We start from the raw sequence: 20,503 nt of genomic DNA, 5'->3' as shown, positions 1-20,503 counted from the left end.
ATACATAGAATTCTCGCATTGGGCTATTAAAGGGTTAAAATTTCAAGAGTCTCCAGGTCAGATCATTTAGAAAGTTCCCATGGATGGAGATAAAGCTTTGGGGATCCTGTGACCCACAGTGGCTCTTATATAGATCTTGATATAGATCAAGTGAGGAGAAAAGCCTGATTCGCTGACCTTAAGGGCAAGACAGCTTGATGCCCAAGGTGCTTTTGGACCACCAGCAGGTCCAACATGGAAGCACTGTGAGAAGATTGTTTGGTACAGCCATCACTTCACATGGAAGCAGCTGGTAAGAACATGCGAGTCAACACCAGGTTTGCAGGCCTTTTGCTTGCAATGTAATGGGATAGGGCCCTTATCCCTTCAATGAGTACAATCCCAGAAGAAGATGTTTTGAGATCCTGCAATTCACTATAACTCCTGGAGATTTTGATATACCCCCACTTGTTCCTGAGCTATTGAAGCACTAGCACCTTGGGCTTCTACTACCAAGGAGAATCTTTAATCCATTATTCCTGTGTGGTATATAGGCCGCACCGACTACAAAATATTAATTTTAGTTTATTGTTATCAATTATTCATAAACGTGGTGATTATTCATAAATGAGCAGAGAACTAGTTTGTTCAGGATCTCTGCCAGATATCCAGCTCTGTTAAAGGGTGAAATCTGTTCATAGACCCAGGGATGTAACATGTTTTCTTTAAAACAAACAGAATGTGAGCTATAATTCTCCTATTCCTTGTATTCAAATTTGATCTAGAATGAATAAACAATTATCCACAACATATTATCTGTCATGGTTATGCTCCAATCTGCATCCCAGGCCGGAAAACAGTTCATCAGGATTGTGCCTGATACAGGACTTGAAGTTGGGAGCCTCGTAGCTCTAAGCAGGTTTTTAGTTCACACTGTGCTGCTTCTCGTCTGCTCTCCATTATTGCTAACCACACAGTATTTCCACCTGTAGCCAGTGAATACTGATCAAATGTATTTACCTATGTCCTGTATTCCTTGCTCAGTGACTCTTGAGACCTCTTGAGCTTCTGCTGTGGGTTGTTATTTTGTGTTTGAGGTATACCTATTTACCCGACTATGAATTTAAAGAGAGTTAAAGAGAAGCTGCAGCTCCAGAATTACATCTCCCCAGCTCCTTCTGTCAGCTGAGTCAGTATGCACAGCACTGCAGAATATGGTAACATTGTGCAAAGAGGGTGAGAATAGCCCTATTTTTTAAACAAAATGTCTCCTCTTTAAAATTATTTCAAAACAATAATATCTCAAAGTGTATTTGCTGTTTTAACACTTGTAAATGTGCTGTATCTCCTGTTTATTTTGAATGTTTACTTTTTATAACAATATCCATGTCCCCCACGACTGGCGCTTTATCGCTAAATGCTATCACCATCTTCAGTGTAGATCATTAGTCACAATAATGTGTATAGAAATGTGTTTATAAATTGTGTCAATAAAACATCATCTTCTTCTAAATACTTCAGTTACATGAATATACGTCACATAAAAACCGCTTAACCATGCCTATAACTACACCCTAAACCAAATGTGCCCCTGTGAGAGATTGGTAAGAGCTGTCCCTGCAAAGTGTTGCCTCGGGGTGCATGTAATGTGTACCTTAAAAACATGAACTGATTTAAAGAAATAGATGTAATGTACATACATGTAATGTATACCTTGAAAACATGAACTGCTATAAGGAAATAGATGTGATGTACATACATGTAATGTATACATTGAAAACATGAACTGATATAAATAGATGTAATGTACATACATGTAATGTATACATTGAAAACATGAAGTGATATAAAGAAATAGATATAATGTACTGTACATGTAATGTATACATTGAAAACATGAAGTGATATAAAGAAATAGATATAATGTACTGTACATGTAATGTATACCTTGAAAACATAAACAAATCTCATGGAAATTGGAGTTTTGTTCTTATTTTGTGTATATTATTGTTGTATATATCATTTATAACAGCCTTCTCAGAAACAAAAAACAAAACGTAATTCTATGATATAGTATTTCTTTGACCAGGAGGGTGGGAGCTCAGTGTTTAGCTGGTGCGGTGATTCAAAGCTCGTCCAGTAGGTGTCGCTAGTGATACAGTTGGATGATATTGCAGTGCTGCGTGTTGAAACACTGGAGTACCTGGAAGCCAACGCCAGCGATGTATAGGAAGTAACAGCTAGCTCTTCGCACCAGACCGATGTGCTGGAAGGAAAAAGAAGCTTATTAGAGGGGTGAAAGGCTGTCTTGTACCCTTGGAAGGCTACCTGGCTGTTAGGATCTCGTGTACTCCTGATAACCACCCCTACTTGTGAAAAAGGCAACAGGTACGTCCAGTGTCTCCATGCCATGTTGTTGTTATGAAGTACAGTGGGGATGCAGAAGGGAGGCCAGGCGTGGCATATAACTCGTCCTGGCCATGGGATTTTCCTGCTAGCCATGTGGCATATGCCATAGCTTTTTAGGCAGTAACCGGGCGGGAGTACAGGGTGGGCAACACCAGAGGCTACAGTTTGAGAAACTCAGGGGAGCAGCCAGGAGAACTGGGGTGAAAATCCCCGTATGTACAAACGTACGAACCTTGAAAAGCAACAGGTCTCCGAGATTAACTAGTGGATTAATGCCTTGCAACAAAGTAAATCTCAATGCGCCTTTTTCAAACCATTTTTGCACTAATTGTATTGTGGTATCCTAAAGGTGGGGCAATGAGTGACATATAAAGTGAGTGATCCATGGCTTGCACTTTGCTCCAGAATGGAAAAAGCAGATCAGTATAGTAATAGTAGATCAGTATGGCAATAATAGATCATAATGGCAATAGGAGATCAGTATGGCAATAATAGATCATTATGGCAATAGCAGATCAGTATGGCAATAGCAGATCAGTATGGCAATAGCAGATCAGTATGGCAATAGCAGATCAGTATGGCAATAGCAGATCAGTATGGTAATAGTAGATCAGTATGGCAATAGCAGATCAGTATGGCAATAGCAGATCAGTATGGCAATAGCAGATCAGTATGGTAATAGTAGATCAGTATGGCAATAGTAGATCAGTATGGCAATAGCAGATCAGTATGGCAATAGCAGATCAGTATGGCAATAGCAGATCAGTATGGCAATAGCAGATCAGTATGACAATAGTAGATCAGTATGGCAATAGCAGATCAGTATGGTAATAGCAGATCAGTATGGCAATAGCAGATCAGTATGGCAGTAGCAGATCAGTATGGCAATAGCAGATCAGTATGGCAGTAGCAGATCAGTGTGGTCCCTTGTTTTCCAGATGGGTGTGTGCAGGGTATGGGATTGAAGTGTGTTGCATTGCAGAACATGCCTGCACCACAAGAGTTAAAATCCATATCTGAGTATTATTCCAAGGATTTTATTCTTTTTGCATTATGAAATCAACCCATTATTTATAATGCGCTCATAATTGTACGTTTTACTCACAATGAAACTCAGCAACATTATTAATTGGGGCAGTGTTGCATTACTATAATGTTTCAAGGCCTGTTTTATGCAGCAGGGGCCTCATTTGATTAATAATTAAAATTAATAAGTAATATTAAAGCTCACAGATCATATTCTCCTTGTGTTTGGATTTAGCTTTTGTTTTTTTTATTTCTAAAGCAGAAAATATTCCGTGTACAGGTTCAGTGAAAGGTAAACTCTACCTGTCCAGCACTTATTGGTGTGGACATTTCCAAAATGTACAGAAAGTACATCTAATTGAAGATCATTGAAAAAATATTTTTACCCCTAATACATCAAAACACTCCACATCATCACTATTATTACAATAACTTCACCATCTAGATATAGATTTTATTTAAGTTCTAAAGTAAATAATATTCCCCTTTAATCACTTTAACACAGGCTGTGTATCATGGAGAGTGTAGCTTCTTGGGATTCTTCAAAATACACAAACTGTTATTGAGAGAAGGGGCAAATTGGGCTAGATTTAGTAATGTGATGAATTTTTGCTTAAGCAATGTGGTGCGGATCAAGCCGATAAAATAAGTATATATGATGCAATTCAGCTCCAGCAACATGGTGTGGATGAAGCAAATAAAAATAATTAATATATAATATATATACACACACAGGCACACACACACACATATATATATATATATATAAATGAGATTTAGCTATAGAAACGTGTGAGTGAATCAGGCAAATAGTAATCAGTGCTTGATACGTGGAGAAGAAAATATGTATTTTTTTGCTGCCCCAAACATTGAGATGCATTTCAGCCATCAAACGGTTTAATGTGGGGCACCATTTGCACGAACCTGGTGGCCCACAAAACATTTTTCCTATGTACTCAATTGCCAGGCCAAGGCATTTGAAGTCCACTTTAGTTTTGTTTGCAGTGCGATGCATTGAAAACCAACAGACTTGTGTATCCTACTTTCATGGACATTAATATGAAGTTACACCCTTTGATGCTGCCTCCACTGTCTTGGCTTTCCAGTAGATGTTGGAGAGTTGCTGAGGAGATTTTCTTCTATTCAGCCACAAGAGTCACAACTACAACAGTTTCCGGATTTACCTCGCTTTCCCATATTTTATTAAAGGGACACTCCAACCATCAGGTGCCCTTTTGTGTCCCCCTTGCAAATACATGGGGGGATTCTGCAGAATCCCCCATATGAATTTGCCCCCCCCCCAACTTTTTCTGTGCATGAGATGTGTTCAGGCAATAGAGGAGGCAGGTAGCTGCAGCTTCTCCCTAAAGTAAGCACTTTTAATACTGTATATTAAAATTTTCACAAATAACTTTTATATGCATTCTGCCTTGGTGAGGCTATCTGACACATTAACATGTCCCTTTAAACCTCTTTAACGTTTTATTTAATGTTTGAAGATATATGCTTTAACATCCAGGCACGAAAAGTATGGTCCTTACTCTTTGAGTCTTTCTATGCATGTAATAGACGTATTTTCTTAAATATATATTATTTTGCATGCTTTACTCCTTAACCCCTTAAGGACAATGGGCGGTTCCTAAACCCATTGAAAACAATGCATTCTGAGCCCGTACATGTACGGGCTTTGTCATTAAGGGGTTAAACATTTTTAGAAAATGAACTAAAGCAACTTTTTGATGACTTTTCATTCCACACATTCCTGTTTCAGACACTTTATTCACAGCAGATAATGTTTTTATGATGCAATAGAAATTTTGCATTTTGAAGGATTTCATTATATTTGGATATTGGAATAAAAAAGCCTTAGGGGGTTTGAGGGCTTGGGAGAACATCCTTTAAATGGTTTCTATGTGAATTAGAAAAAAAGATGATAGATGGTTTGTAAATAAAATTTAAGGTGGAGCAATGCTTTCCTGCCGCAAATCTCCCCACTTCCAGACCAGAGTATAGGAAATCCAGTAAAGTTGGCAGCAAAACCATGAATAGTCTATATCAGTAGCAGAGTTTTAAATAGTCAGCTTGGATCTAAAAACACCACTACTTCTTTCTGCAATTTTCATATATACAGTTCCACTTCCTTTTTAATGAAAGGCATATTATATTACTATTCCCTGACCGCCTCTGCTTCTGAACAAACATAGGTGTTTGTGTAATAGTTTTAAAACATTCCAGAAAAAAAATGTGGGGTTTGATTGCACCCTGTTTTATGTTTACACAACTTGTGGAATGTGTATTTTAGCATTTTAACTGTCTCTTCACTGAACGGAATCAAGTATATAGTGATATATTGTATTCTGAAGCCATAGTAACATTTAATAATACTTTTAAATGTAAAGGTTCAGTTATTTCATCCCTCCAAGGGCTTTATCGCACAGTAGCATGCCTTAAAGTTCAATCATAGCAGTGAGAAGGTGATGGGTGGGGGGCGCCAGAGGAGTAGTCCGCACAGGGCGCCAGAACACCTAAGGCCGGCTCTGCTGACACCCAAACTCACACCAGGACAGGCTCTGACACACTGACACCCGAACACACACACACTCAGTGGCGGAACTACCGGGGTCGCAGGGGTCGCGACTGCGACCGGGCCCTGGAGTTCTGCCACTCAGGGGGGCCCAAGCAAGGCCAGACTGGCCCACCGGGATACCGGGAAATTTCCTGGTGGGCCCGCAGATTCATGGGCCCTGCGGCCGGTGGAGCGGGATTGGAAGGGGCGGGCTGGGCAGGGGGACAATTGACCCCCAGGCCGGCCGAAATCTAATCTAAACGGCCGCTGTGTGCTGATGCGGCCGGCCGGCGCTACTTTAATACTTTTGTTTTTTAAATTAAAAAAAAAGTATTAAAGTAGCGCCGGCCGGCGCTCTGGAGGCAGAGGGTCATATAGAGGTTAAAAGGCATATCAGGGGGCAGAGTGGCAAGCCTGGGGCAGATATGCATAACTGGTGGGGGGCAAATAAAAGGAAATAAAAACAAAAACCAAAAATGTAGCCTGAGAAGGGGGGAGAGGGGGTAGATGGTGTGAGAGGAGGGTAGATTGGGTTGGGGGGGCCCTTAACAGATTCTCGCACCGGGGCCCTGAGGCTTCTAGTTACGCCCCTGCACACACTAGGACAGGCTATGCCACACTTAAACCCAGGCACACACAAACCAGGACAGGCTCTGCTACACTTATAACCAAAAACACACAAACAGCAGGACAGTCTCTGCCACACCGACACCCAAACACACACACCAGGACAGACTCTGCCACACTGACACCCAAACACACACAGGACAGGCTCTGCCACACTGACACTCGAACACACACACTAGGACAGGCTCTGCCACACTGACACCCAGGCACACACCAGGACAGGCTCTGCCACACAAACCCCCAAACACACACAGGACATGCTCTGACACCCAAACACACACACTAGGACAGGCTATGCCACACTGACACCCACACACACACCAGGACAAGCTCTGCTACATTAATAACCAAAAACACACAAACAGCAGGACACTATCTATGACACAGACATCTACATCAGGATGGATTTTCCACACTGCATTGCCGTTTATACCCCCCTAAGTGTTTTTGCCCCTTGTGTATTGATGCCTCAGCCAGCACCCTTTTAGTATTGATTAATGTGGTGCCCCACATCCTTGTTTGTATTAATGCCCCCAGCAAGACCCTTTATTATATCACATATACGCACTAGACGTGCATTTTTAACTACATGATACGTTTATTTACACAGATTAATTTTGGGCCTCATATCTGAGAGTGTTTTGCAGTTCTTGGTTATTTAACCCAGAGTTGACATATAAATCAGCTATTTATTCCCAAATTTTTAAATGTGAGAATTGTGCAATGTCCCCCATGGCTTTGTCCTGAGACCCATTTTTTAAGACCTTAGAAAATAAACTGTAGCCTGCTGCAAAAAAGGAATGTAATGCTTGGCATGTCCATCAGTGTGGTCAAAATCAGCCCTGACCCCATGACACTGATATGAGGGTCGTCTAGCATTCTAGCCACATAAGGACTTTTAGGGGATTCGATGAAGGGGTTAAAGCTTATTCAGTGGGCCCTTTGCTAGATTTTAGCAACTAGTCACCATACGGCATAGTATTTAAGGGAAGGTTCATTTCAGATGTATGATATTTTTTTTCCTTTACTGTTTCATTCCTGCAGCCTTCCTCTGCCTACAGAATGTGACAGGGCACATTAGTCTAACAGTCTAGAATTCCAGGGGTACAGTTTGTGGCTATGTACAGTCCAGGATAAGTTTGCATGCATTGCCAATGTGAGCTTTAAAGCCCTAACATAAAAGGACTAATGTGCCACTGAATATATAGTACTACACTCCTTTATTAAGAATGAATAGATGGTAAGACTATGACAGTACAGCCTGTTGGTGTCATTCACGCACCTGCTCTGGTACTAAACAGGTGTCAGCCTTCGGATGTGTAAATTTAAACTTAGTGCCTTACTGCCTACTCTGTCATACTTGAAACCACCAGGATGCATATATGTGGAACACTGCAATCATCTCCAAGATGTGTCCATAACAAGCTTATAGCTATTAGCTGCAGAGTTACAGTGGAATAAAGTAACATTAAGTTAAATGCTTGAATAGTATGGTAAAGGTATTTCCCTAAGTGACCTTAGAAAGAGGTTTTAGGCTTTAAAACAAAAAGCTAAAGCATAGTTTGGTCTGGCAGGTGAGCTTAATTATGTTTTGGCCAATTCATATAACCAAAACCTCTCATTTATATTATGTTTATATATTTGTTGCCAACTTTATTAGGGTGAGAAGCACAAGAAAAGCAGACAGTTTTTGTTTTTTGTATACAATGTACGCACCAACCAAAAAATGCAGGGTCCAGGAGTTGTTGAGCTACTACTACAAGGTCACGCAACATTGCATCTTGTGACCCAGCTGAGCCCTTTTCTTCTGACAGCACATAACATGTAAAGAACAAAAATCCATAGAGCCACTTTGAGTGTTTAGCAGGTGAAACCCTAGGTGCCCGAATGAAATTCCTAGTAGCCATGGCAACCTGACTCCTGGATCTTGTTGAGCCCTGCACTAAGCAATTTAAAAGGATTTGGCCTCGGTACAGAAAATGTAAACATTTTACATTAAATATTGGGATTGATGTCTCTTTTTGCCTAGTGTTTTTTTGTTGTTGATTAGAGCCGTTATGTAACCAGTTGGCAGTGTCCTTATTTCCTCACTTTTTCTTAACACGTTCTACCTAACAACAAAGCTTTGCATAACTGCCTCTTCTCTGCAATGTTGTCTGATGTGACACTGTATAATGTCTAGCCTGCTTCACTGCATGTTTATGTGCAGGCCGAATGTAGCCCTGTCCTCTCAGAGGCTTTTAGTACTCCCTCGCCCAGTGTCTGGGATTGTTCCAGAGATCATGTGATAACCTTTCAAATACTTGCTTAGTGAGGTTTTTGTTTTCATGCCTCACGCAACTTCAAACAATGTTGAGGGGCCAGAGACAAGTAAATGGCAGGAGAAGCCACCAGGAGACCAGTTTCTATTCCCACTGGCTGTAAGTCAATGCAGTTTAACTCTATGGTATATAGAGAGAAGTCCTGATGCACGAGGCACATTCACATACATCAACACATCTACACCAAACGAAAACAGCTGCTGATATCATAGTCTTTAACATTTTTATTTCTTAGCAAAGGCATTTAAAAGACATACATTTTAATTGTTCTCCTTTACTCTGCACAAAACAAGAAATGTTTCCTGAAACATAATCCTAGAACCTCCTTACCTCCCTCCCCTTTCTATCCCAACAATTAAGGTTATTAAAGTATTAAAAAAATAACTGTAATAAGAGCTCAGCGGTTCTTTGGGTACATGCACTTTCTAAACAAAGGTTCTACAGTTTAAGAACACGGGGAGATGACAGCAGTGGGCAAATCCAGTCATCAGGAGTGCTGCCACACAGCACAGAGAACTATTTTGGGTCCTAGGAAACTATTTGGGCTCTTTTAATTATTCTACATGAGGGAACTGATATCTTGACAAGCTAGTCAGCCAGCTTATACATGCACTCACTCTCTGTTCTAGTGTTTGCTTTTAGTTTTTTTATGAACATGGATTATGTGGGAACTCATAAAGGCGTACCGCAGTGGATCCTGTGTTTGCTCCCCCTCAGTTTAAAAATGTAAAAACATGCACATACTCATTAACTCTTACTCACGCTCCCTTACACTTTAATTCACGCTCTCACTCGCGCTCTCTCGCAGTGACAGTGTATCTGTCTCCTTTCCCGCAGCTCCACTACTTCTCTTGCCTCTTCTTCTTCTGTCTTCTTTCTTTGCTCTCTTGTCCCCTGTATCAACTCCTCTGACCAGGTCTCACTGAGCACTTCCCTTTAACAGGGAGCGCCTCCGCGCACAGCTTCTCACCTTATTAGAAGAATTGGGAGGGGCTGTCCAAGCGATGTGCGCCGTGGCGTTTCAGAGCCAATCTCTTGAGCAGCATTGGCTCTGGTCTCCATATCAATTTGTGCTATATATGTCAATTTGTGGGTGACACCTGGGGAATGCTGATACATTCATTAAAGCCATATGTTTGCATTTGTTTGGATGTGCTGATCGTAATCTCTTACAAGTTTTGTGTGCTGTGGCTTTACTTGGTTGGTGTGATTTTGGCTTTTCCTGTGTGCTCTCCAGTTCATGCTTTAAATATACATCGCTACACATTTTAAGGAGTAGTGGCGATTGCCCTATAATATTTCTTATCAAACGAAACCCAGCTGCAGCCAGATTATGATGTTATTGTTTTGACCCTCATGCAGCTGCATTGATAAGGAAGGGATATGTGAGCCAAGTTACTAGGTGAATAAAAGGCTCTTTTAGCTTCTAATTGTTTTCATTTTCCTGCACATTCGCAGACATGAAAGATACGGAAGGATTTGCTTCATTGTTGAAATATCTGCATATAGACCTACTGTTTCCGTGCAGTGGCTGACCTTCAAAGCAGAAGCAGGTCCAACTTATGTCTTTAAAGAGTAATCTTCTAAAATTGTTACCAGAATGTGCTATAGTATTGCATGTGGATTCAGGAGACAAGTGGTATTAAAGTGATAGTTTGTAATACCAGGTATTTGCTTTTAGTAAATTTAACAAGGCAATCCAGACATCATTATTCTCAGAAGATAGTCAAGGTACATATACTAGTGGCTGGTGCATTCCTTAAAAGGTTTGTTCCATTGATTTCAGCGGTAGCTTAATGGTGCAATGGTGAATTACACTCACATGTATACATGTATTGTATGGGCACAACATGAAAAGATGTGTATAAAAGCTTGTAACGCCACAAGTCCGCAGTAGTGCAGCTACAAGAGTCCGTGAGAAGAACGGGTTGACGTCAGGATCCGTTGCCAACTACTGGTTATTACGTCCATACACTGCTGCGGACTTGTGGCGGTACGAGCTTTTATGCACATCTTTTCATGTTGTGCCCATACAGACTGTGAGTGTAATTCAATCCCTCCCATCTGTTTTGCCCAAAGATACTGCACTATTTTAGTCTGCTTTTTTATAGATTCTTAACGAAGATTATTAAAAGGATTTTTTCACTATATGCTGATGGGTCTGATGCATCTAGATCGTTTGTGAGTGCATATCACATCACACGCAGCACTGATTATTGTTTATACATATTGCACTGTATGTATTTGCACCCCAATCGTCTGTATACTGGTATATCTACACCTTGAGGAAGAGTGTTTTTTTGGGTTGCAGCAGTCATCTGGGAATTATTATTCTTCCACAAATACTTGTGAGCACGAGAATTTGTTTTGTAAGCACTTTCTTTATCTTGTTGCATTTGAGGAAAGGGGGTAACTGTTCTCATGTATAGTTGAAATGTTCTAAACATATACACATTGTGCTTGTGTGCCCTATTGTAGATGCTTTCGGCAGTGGGCGGGGGTCAGCATGGGCACCCTGACTATGCAGCCCCATACACAACAAACTGCAATGCACTTCTTACAGCTATGTATCAGAACCAGCATTAACTTTTTTAGAAATTTAAATAACAGTAGCTCGTCTGGTGGATTTGACTACACAGGCCAGCCTTCACCCCCTTGGCTGCCCATGACCCTGTTGCCAGTTCACCGCTTTTGTTTCCTTGGACCACTTTGGCTGAAGGGATTTAGTCCTGCTGTCGGGTCAGAACAGAAGGATGCTAGGGGGACCAAAGAAGAGCAGAAGGGGTAGGAAGGGGTTGGGAGGATAAGAGGATAGGAGACATTTGTCCATGTTGGAATTTTAATGCTGGTGGGACAGGGACCAATCAGAGTGCAGCACTTACCTTACTTTAAGCCCTGCCAGCGTGGCCAACAATTCCCACCACTATTTTATATATATTAGATATGTGTACAATATGTGTTCATGCATATATTGTGTACTGTATCTATTTGAACAGGTTTCCACCTCAGTAGTCCTGTATACAAAATTTCCACAAACTAGAGGGAAAAATAAATACATTCATAACTGTTTCTGAAAAGCTACAATAAGTGTAAATGTAAAACAATCACAATTATGGTAATTAAAACTTCACTGGTTGATTTCATAGGTTAACTATCAATTGTTTGTTCTTGAGCTGGATAAAAATCACCAATTAACCCAAATTATGGTGAAACTGTGCAAAATGTAACAAAAAAGCTCAACATGGGCAAAGGGCATTGTGAAGACAAAGGACGTAGAAAACCACTCTGCATCTGCTTCCTGCAGTCTCACACAGAATAAAATCCTAGTCGTCTAGATTAAGATCTAGAGAGACAACATGATCAATTTGTCTAATGGACTGCACTGTCTTTACAGAGTAGCAGGTAGAACTGGAACATTTGTTGCAATATACCAAAAAGGGAACTTTCTCATAAATATTGACCCACTAAAGGAAAATAATGCAGAAGAAAATAGAAGCATTTACGGTCTTCTTTCTGTGCATTTTTATAACGTTATTGAACTTGGGGTGAATTAACCAATTAACCTTTAAAGCATTTTTTTTCTTCTAATAGCGTGTTATTGCTGATTCTCCGGGGTTATATGGAGTAGCTTCTTCCCACAAATAACAGAAACTCTGCATAGACCAGACTGCTGCTTTGGAAACCATCCTTACATACATAATAGGCCCATATGAAAGCCTTCATTGACATGTAAATGGGAACTGTCCTCTGGTTGGCTTGTAAAGGATTAGTCCTGTGGGTACCGCAGATGTCCTGTTGACTCACCATTCACTCTGGAGTTCCCTTGTGTGAGGATATCTTGCTGTTATTTTCCTTACATATGTACTCCTAACACGAAGGAATACTACCGACCCTAAAACCTTGGTGTAAGTAACATTTGAATAAACATAGTGATTTGTATCTTACTTGTAATTAGTAATGTCATTGGTATACCGTTAAATTGTATTTTTCAGTTAAGTTTCACGATTTCTAGCGCAAATAACATTATTTTTCTCAAGCCATGCTGGCTGAACTGTGATATAGCTGTGTGTACCCTTCCCATCCCTGACATCAACTTTACGCATTCATTGGAAATCTAGGTTGAAGCTCCCAGGGTGTTCAGTCACACACGATAGAGCTGGTGTTCAAAGGATGTCCTTGCTTTGGGCATAAAGCAGGACGTAGGGCACATGCATAATCCAGTCTGCTGGATGGTGGATTTGTAACCCTTATTCTGGTTTTTGCCACTTCAATTCCACGCCCTTAGGTCACATTTAATATATGTCATTTATTGGTTATCTAAGTGGACAACAAATATTGTAATGGCGTTAATATCACTAACTAATGTTAAAACCCAAATGTATTTTCTTAATTGCTTGTAATTTAACAATATAGGCAGAACAATCATATAGTACACTAAATAGGCTCACATCAGTACATCAGCAAAAGGAAACTAGAATGTTCTAATGGAGATACCCTATGAAACTGGAACACAGTATAGTAACTGCATGTTGGACCTTGCTTTTAACAGTTAAAGCATTTCTTCTCAACTTCAGTGTTTTATTCCTATAGAAGTAATGCTTCTTTATTCTAACACGCTTTTGTGTCTATGCAGGAAGCATTCTTTATGAAATGATGACACCTGATGTATTAAATTTTAAATGAAGTTAGCTTTGCATGCAAATATAATTGGTATGGATTGCAGGTACTTTATATTTCAGTTTGCAATGCTCTTCATCCATTGTTTGATCAGTCGATGTAATCACTTACTGCAGATTGACTCTTTTCATAAACTAGATAGAAATGTTTACCAAAAGAGAAGATATATTACTAACAAAGTATGTAATGTGTGATTGCTAAATCCCTTTAGACGGATCAAGCAATGCAACTGATTATTTATTATTTGACTTGCAGTGTATACGCAGGGAGAATGCGTTTGTTATTTTTGATTGATTACTATGAGGAGATCTAGAACAATACAGATCAGTACTGTATCTTTTCCTTTAGATAATGATTAAGAAACGTATGTGTGGATGTACATTTATATATATGTATGTATATATACATATAAAATTCAAAATGTTTTGCTTTTTTGTGTTCAGTGCATATTTGAGGTGTTTGGTTTTTTTGTGTTATTTTACATCAAAAAGTATAACATCGTCCCCCAGTTATAAATCAATATTCAGTATTGACAACAGAGAAGGGAAGGGGCATTAAGCTTAGTGGAAATTAATGATAAAGCTTGCATAACTTACTTTGTGTCCTGAACCCACTATCCTAAGGATAGCCAATCCGGGCGCATCAGAGAGAGAGGCGCATCGTTATAGGGATGAGCAATCATTTAAATCCTGTGACAAGGCTGCAAACAAGACAGATATTTGATTGATGAATATTGGTTTATGAAGTACACTTATAGGGACAGTTTATGAGCACTTTAATATGTGTTTATTTAAAAAAGTTAAAAAATAATAAAAGTACTTTAGGGAGAAGCTTGCAGCTCCCTTCCTTTTTTGTAGTCTGGGGATCCCCCCTAGTGAATGCATATGGAGGTGGTCTCTTTAGCCCTACATGACTATTGGTGATCCAGTGCTAGAGCTGACACGACAAGTAAAACATCTGTCAGGAGATGTGTTCAGGTGTGGGGGTTGGGAACAGGGCAAATGCATATTCTGCAGAATCACTCCATGCATTTGCAAGGGGAATGCTACATACATTTAAAGGGATCTCTCAGCCATCACATATATTATGGTGGATAAAATGGCTGAAGTGTCCCTTTAATGTAGGAAAGAGGAGCATTTATGTTGGTTTAGTAAAGAGTCCAATTAAGTTAGCAAACTAGTTGGTAAATGTTAGTTTGATTAAGCAGCCTTTAAATAGTTAAATAAACTACACAGTCGCTTATCCCATTTTGTGATCAAGAAACTCCTGAAACAAGTAGCTTTACTAAAATCTGAAATATGTTTGGTTATAATTATCTGTTGTATTTGCCATAAAATAAAATATAATAGGAACAACACTCTGAAGTGGATAAGATTTAGTATGTGTTTCTTTACACTGTGGCCTATAACTGGAGACATTTAAACATTTCTAAATAGCCGCTTCTTTTGTATCTATACATTGTGATGCAACAAAACAACGCCTCCTCTTTTTGTAAAGTGCAGATCCGCACTGACATATCCCATGTACTTAGCTAAAAGTGAGAACATCTGTCATATCCTAATGAATGCACTGTGTTCTTGTGTACATTTGTTATGAAAACATTGGTCCTTCCTTAAAGTGCTATTCCACTGACAGAGAATGTTAATTGAACTCTGTAGTATAAATTAGCAAATTAACCTTGTTTTATTCCTTATCTCAAAGATTAAAGGGACACTTCCTACAAACAAAGAATGCAGATGAACCCGTTAAAACCTTCATCACATTTCAGGCATAGAAGGATCCTAGAGGGTTAAAAATGCTTTGCGCCGAACAAAGCTGTATTTGTGAGTCTCTGTGAGGTGTGCTCACCATTCAGTTTAGGAAGCATATTATTATTTTGATATGTTTGTTTTGGAGCAATAAAAATTAATAGTTTATTATAAGTGTTTAGAGTCTTTTACCTGCAAGCTGCACCATTAACGCTTTAGAAGTGTTATATATGAGCATTACCCCGATCAGCCATACCATTATGAACATTGACAGGTGAAGTGAATAACACTGCAAATCTTGTTATGGCACCTGTCAGTGGGTGAGATGTACTAGGCAGCAAATGAACAAAGTTGATGTGTTAGAATCAGGAAAAATGGGCAAGCGTAATGATCTGAGTGACTTTGACAAGGGCCATATTGAGATGGTTAGAAAGTGTCAGAGCATCTCCAAAACTGCAGCTCTTGTGGGGTGTTCCTGGTCTGTAGTGGTCAGTACCTATAAAAAGTGGTCCAAGGGAGAAAAAGCAGTGAACCAGCAACAGGGTCATGGGCGGCCAGGGTTTATTGTTGCACGTGGGAGGCGAAGGCTGGCCCATGTGGTCAAATCCAACATACGAGCTACTGTTATAGTTAATGCTTGCTCTGATAGAAAGGTTTCAGAACATACAGTGCATCGCAATTTGTTGTGTATGGGGATGGGTAGCTGCAGACCAGTAAGGGAGACCCCTGTCCACTGCCAAAAGCACCTACAATGGGCTCACAAGCATAAAAACTGGACCACGGAGCAATGGAAGAAGGTGGCCTGGTGACGAATCATGTTTTCTTTTACATCACATGGATGGTCGGGTGCGTATGTGTCGCTTACCGGATGCACTATGGGAAGAAGGCAAGCCTGCAGAGGCAGTTGGATGCTTTGGGTGGTGTTTTTCTTGGAAGCCATGGGTCATGCCATTCATTTGGATATTACTTTCACACGGACCACCTACCGACGCATTGTTGCAGACCATGTACACCCTTTCACAATATTCCGTGTTTGCATTGGCCACTTTCAGCAGGATGATGCGCCCTGCCACAAAGCAAAAATGATTCAGGAATGAATTGAGGAACCCAACAACTGGTTCAAGGTGTTGACTTGACCTCCAAATTCCCCAGATATCAATCCAATGGAACATCTGTGGGATGTCCTGGACAAATAAGTCCGATCCATGAGGGCCCCACCTTGCAACTTACAGGACTTAAAGAATCTGCTGCTAACGTCTTGGTGCCAGATACCACAGCACACCTTCAGAGGTCTAGTGGAGTCCATGCCTCAAAAGATCAGGGCTATTTTGGTGGCAAAAGCGGGACCTACACAGTATTAGGGAGGTGGTCATAATGTTATAGCTGATCTGTATATATGCTCTACCCCATGTGAGTGAGATCCCTTGAATTTTCTGACTCAATTTACATACACAGATTTCTCTGTTTTATGATATATTCTTTCTTTTTTATGTGAATTGAAATATCATGGTGGAATTTTGAAAATTCACCCAATTCAGGACAGGAGATTTGTGTTTACAACATTACATAACTATCTACAATAATTTTGGTCATGGTGTTGCTTTAATTTGCTCACCCTATATTCGATATTTATTTTTTATTAGTCACGTAAAAAACGCACATAAACTTTATGAAGATATTTGTTAAATTCATCAGCGTGGGTAGAACAGTACCCTTAACGCATCACCCACATTGAGTTTTTACTGTGCATAACATGGATGTTTCCCATGACTCAGATACCTTGGATGCATGCCACTATCAGCCATTTGTGCTTTCTGCCAGTAACCATGGATACCAAGAACTACATTTCAGCTAGGCTTCAAAGATACATAAGACAATGAAATGAGCATCCCTATAAAATATATATTTATATATATATAAGTACATAATGTGGTTAGTGAATGAATTTAATCATAGAAAAATGCATACTTAACAACCTACAAGCTGTAGATTTGCAGAGCAAGTTTCTTTTGAAGACCCTTGGAGTCTATTTTGTATGGGCTTTCCTTCTCTGTTGCCATCATCTTCTTTAAGTATAGAGCTGGATCAAAAGATCAAAGTGGCACTCCTGCTAAAAGAAAATCTTTTTTTTTCTTCTGCATCTCAGGTTTCAGACATCATGTGGGCAGAAACCTGTAGAGGAATTTTTCATCTTTTTAGCCGGTCCCTCCTCATTTACACTGCCCACACAGGTGCAGTAGCACACGGTAAAAAACTTGCTGTTTGAGATCCTATGGAAATTTTGACTTTATATTACTGTTCAGCAGAACCAGAAGAAGTAACTTTCCATCGTGGGAGTCTGAGTGGGAAAAAACTTGATTAGTAATTGTGTGCTGATGTCACTAATATCTCAAGACCATAAAATGGGAAATATTCCAACCTTTCTGTCTTGAGTATGCTTGGAACACACTGAAGCCCCTCTGGTTCCTATTTTTGTCAACAAGAAAAAATGTTATAGCGATTTAAATGTGTTAAGTTAACAGCCAAGCAAGAGAAATTAAAGGTCATATAACAGATATCTTAGGAACTGCTAAATTAGTTAAAAATAACATATAAGCAGTTTGTGTTGTATTGATGTATTTTATTTTGAAGCTTGCAGCCACTTTAAATTAATCTCTTGGAAAAAAAATAACATTCGGAGATGCAGATCAGTTATTTTCGAGCCTTATAACTTACTTCATGGAGCTCTGTTGACATTATGGTGTACATTGCAAATAAATGGTTGTTTTGACAATTGAAGTGGTTCTTTTTCCCTCAAATATCCTGATACTGAGGATAAGATTAGTACAATTTGTACATTCTTATAATGTGACTCAGTGATGTGCCGATGTCTGCCAGAAAAAAATAGCCTCACTTGGCTGGAGTTAGTTTAGGCTCTTAATATTCAAGTGGCATATGGCAAACAAGGAGGAACATTTGTTCTCATTTAGTGTTCAGTGAAGGGACCTCCATTATTAGGTGTAAGCCATGGCAGTAGTTGGGTGCAAATCTCTTGTGCAAATCCTTAGCTCTTGCTTTTGTTTGTTAATCCTCTCTCCAGTTAGATCGTAACGTATCATAGATTAAAAACCTCCTTGGTATGAGATTGCTTGGATATTTAGCTACAGTGAGGGTATTTATTTAGTACTTCACCTCAAGGTACTCCAAAAATGTTTGACAAAAACAGGGCATGTGTCAAAACGTTTGGCTGGGTACTGTTTTGGATAAGGCTAGCCTTTGCACGCGTTCACTGGTTTTTTATTTAGTTATTATTTTTTTTTAAGGAGAAATATGGCCTAACCTATCTTTCTAATGCTTCTGCAGAAGGATTGCTGGTATTTGTAAGTGAAGAGTTTTTGAGACACTTTATGCCAAAACAGTATCCACTGCATTGATCAACACCTATTGTAGACTATAGAATCATTCACTAATCCTACAAAAAAATGTCTTGATGTCCAAAATTCGAAAACCTTACATTTACTATATAAACGCCCCTGTGGAATGGCATCAGAAAATAAGTAGGTCTAGTGGGACAGAATTTGTATTGTTGTTGAACAAACCCTTTCATTTTTTTATTTTTTTTTAATGGGGAGCTACCATGTTTATTACTAGTATCTGACTGAAACATAGTTTTTCAACAAGTATCTTTTTACCACAATTACAACAGACTATGTTAGCTTTGCTATAAGGAATTAGGTCAGCGTGGTGACTGAGCAAGGAGAATCACTCCAATTCTGTAGATGGGTGAAGTTTATTGGATAACATGAAATAAAACAAAATGTTCTCAATGCTAACCAACATTAATGTGTAAAGCATTGTATTTTATGCTCAAGAACACGTTTTTCCGTGTGAGTTTTTTTTTTCTTCCTATATTGTGTTTGTGGGAAACAATTATGTTACGTGGTGCAAGCGCTGCCTGTGAATCCTTTTTTTTCGTCTTGCAAAAAATGAATATCAATTTATACAGAATATAGGATTCCTTTTACTGGTTGTTTTAACAAATACAGCATTGACCCCAACGCTTCTCTTTGTGATATGGCCAGCTGGTAGAGGAGATACAATGATTCACATCATTAAGGCTCAGCCATTCAATCAAGTAAAATTCTTTTAGTTAACACACTGAAGGGAAATACAAAACAAACAGTTACTCAGTTGTGTAAGTGAAATCTCTATCATATATATTGACACAATCCATTCATCTTTTTTTCCATAGAGTATACCAACTCATACTTTATTATCATGTTAAAAGAAAACCTTTGTGTGACTTGATGGGTTCTTCCATGTCAAAGAGAACCTGCAGGGTCTTTGCAAGTTATAATACCTAAGCTTTTGTATAGAAACAATTCCTTTAGTGAGTTGTGTGATTGCATGTTTAATCAAACTTTATCACACTCAGATGCACAAACCAGCCATGTTTAGTTAGTGGAACTATATTATGTTGGCATACCCTGTCGCAGTTGTTTAACAATAAACTAGCATTATGTTTGCATCTGTTGTAGTCATTTAGAAAAATGCTTCAACAGGAACAGAAGTCTAATATTTAGACATAGAAAAAATATTTGATGGCAGATAAACATTTGACCCATCTACTCTGCCCATTTTGTCCTTGGTCTTGTCTTATATTCAGGACAACCTTATGCCTAGCCGATGTATGTTTACATTTCCTCAGTATTTTAAATCTTAAAAAAATACACAAGTTTTATGTGGATTTCAGTGCTGAATTAATTATGGTTTTAACTCAGATGTGGCTTAGTTCTAATGGTCCCAAAAATGTAACATGTAGAAAAAAGGCTGTACTCAGGGTTTAGCAACTGATATGAAATACCATGTATATACGATACAAATGTATCTAAAATAACCACCAAACACCAGTGTTTGGTGGTTATTTTTTCTGAAACCCAATAAAGACTGTTCCATTGTGAGAATCATGACCCGATGGCTGTTTTACATACTTTGTGGTTAGAGCAAATTGATTACAGCTTTACACTGCTGATGGTTTAATCTCTTTTCATTGGTATCCTTCACAAAAGGTTGGATTTGATACATTTTTATGAAATATATATATACATTGGCTCATGGGACTGTGTTCACTTGGTTAGTCAAGTTATTATTGTGGTATATAGCTAAATATA

General features: G+C 39.2%; 1 protein-coding gene across 3 annotated transcripts in view; it reads left to right on the top strand.

Annotated features, from left to right (window-relative positions):
• The first annotated feature begins 2,198 nt into the window (after nt 1-2,198).
• ANKRD6 (ankyrin repeat domain 6) overlaps nt 2,199-20,503 on the top strand; it is a 58,050-nt gene continuing 39,745 nt past the window's right edge. The window contains exon 1 of one of the 3 annotated variants that reach the window (XM_053461323.1): nt 2,199-2,367. The gene's annotated coding sequence lies outside the window, so the exon portion shown is untranslated. Of the gene's footprint in view, nt 2,368-12,756; nt 12,834-20,503 lie in introns of those variants that run through there. The other 2 variants (XM_053461325.1, XM_053461324.1) reach the window with 2 other exon arrangements.

This window comes from Spea bombifrons, chromosome 3 (genome assembly GCF_027358695.1).
Source record: "Spea bombifrons isolate aSpeBom1 chromosome 3, aSpeBom1.2.pri, whole genome shotgun sequence".
In the NCBI taxonomy this organism is placed as follows: domain Eukaryota; kingdom Metazoa; phylum Chordata; class Amphibia; order Anura; family Pelobatidae; genus Spea; species Spea bombifrons.
This window is presented reverse-complemented; position numbering and strand designations above follow the sequence as displayed.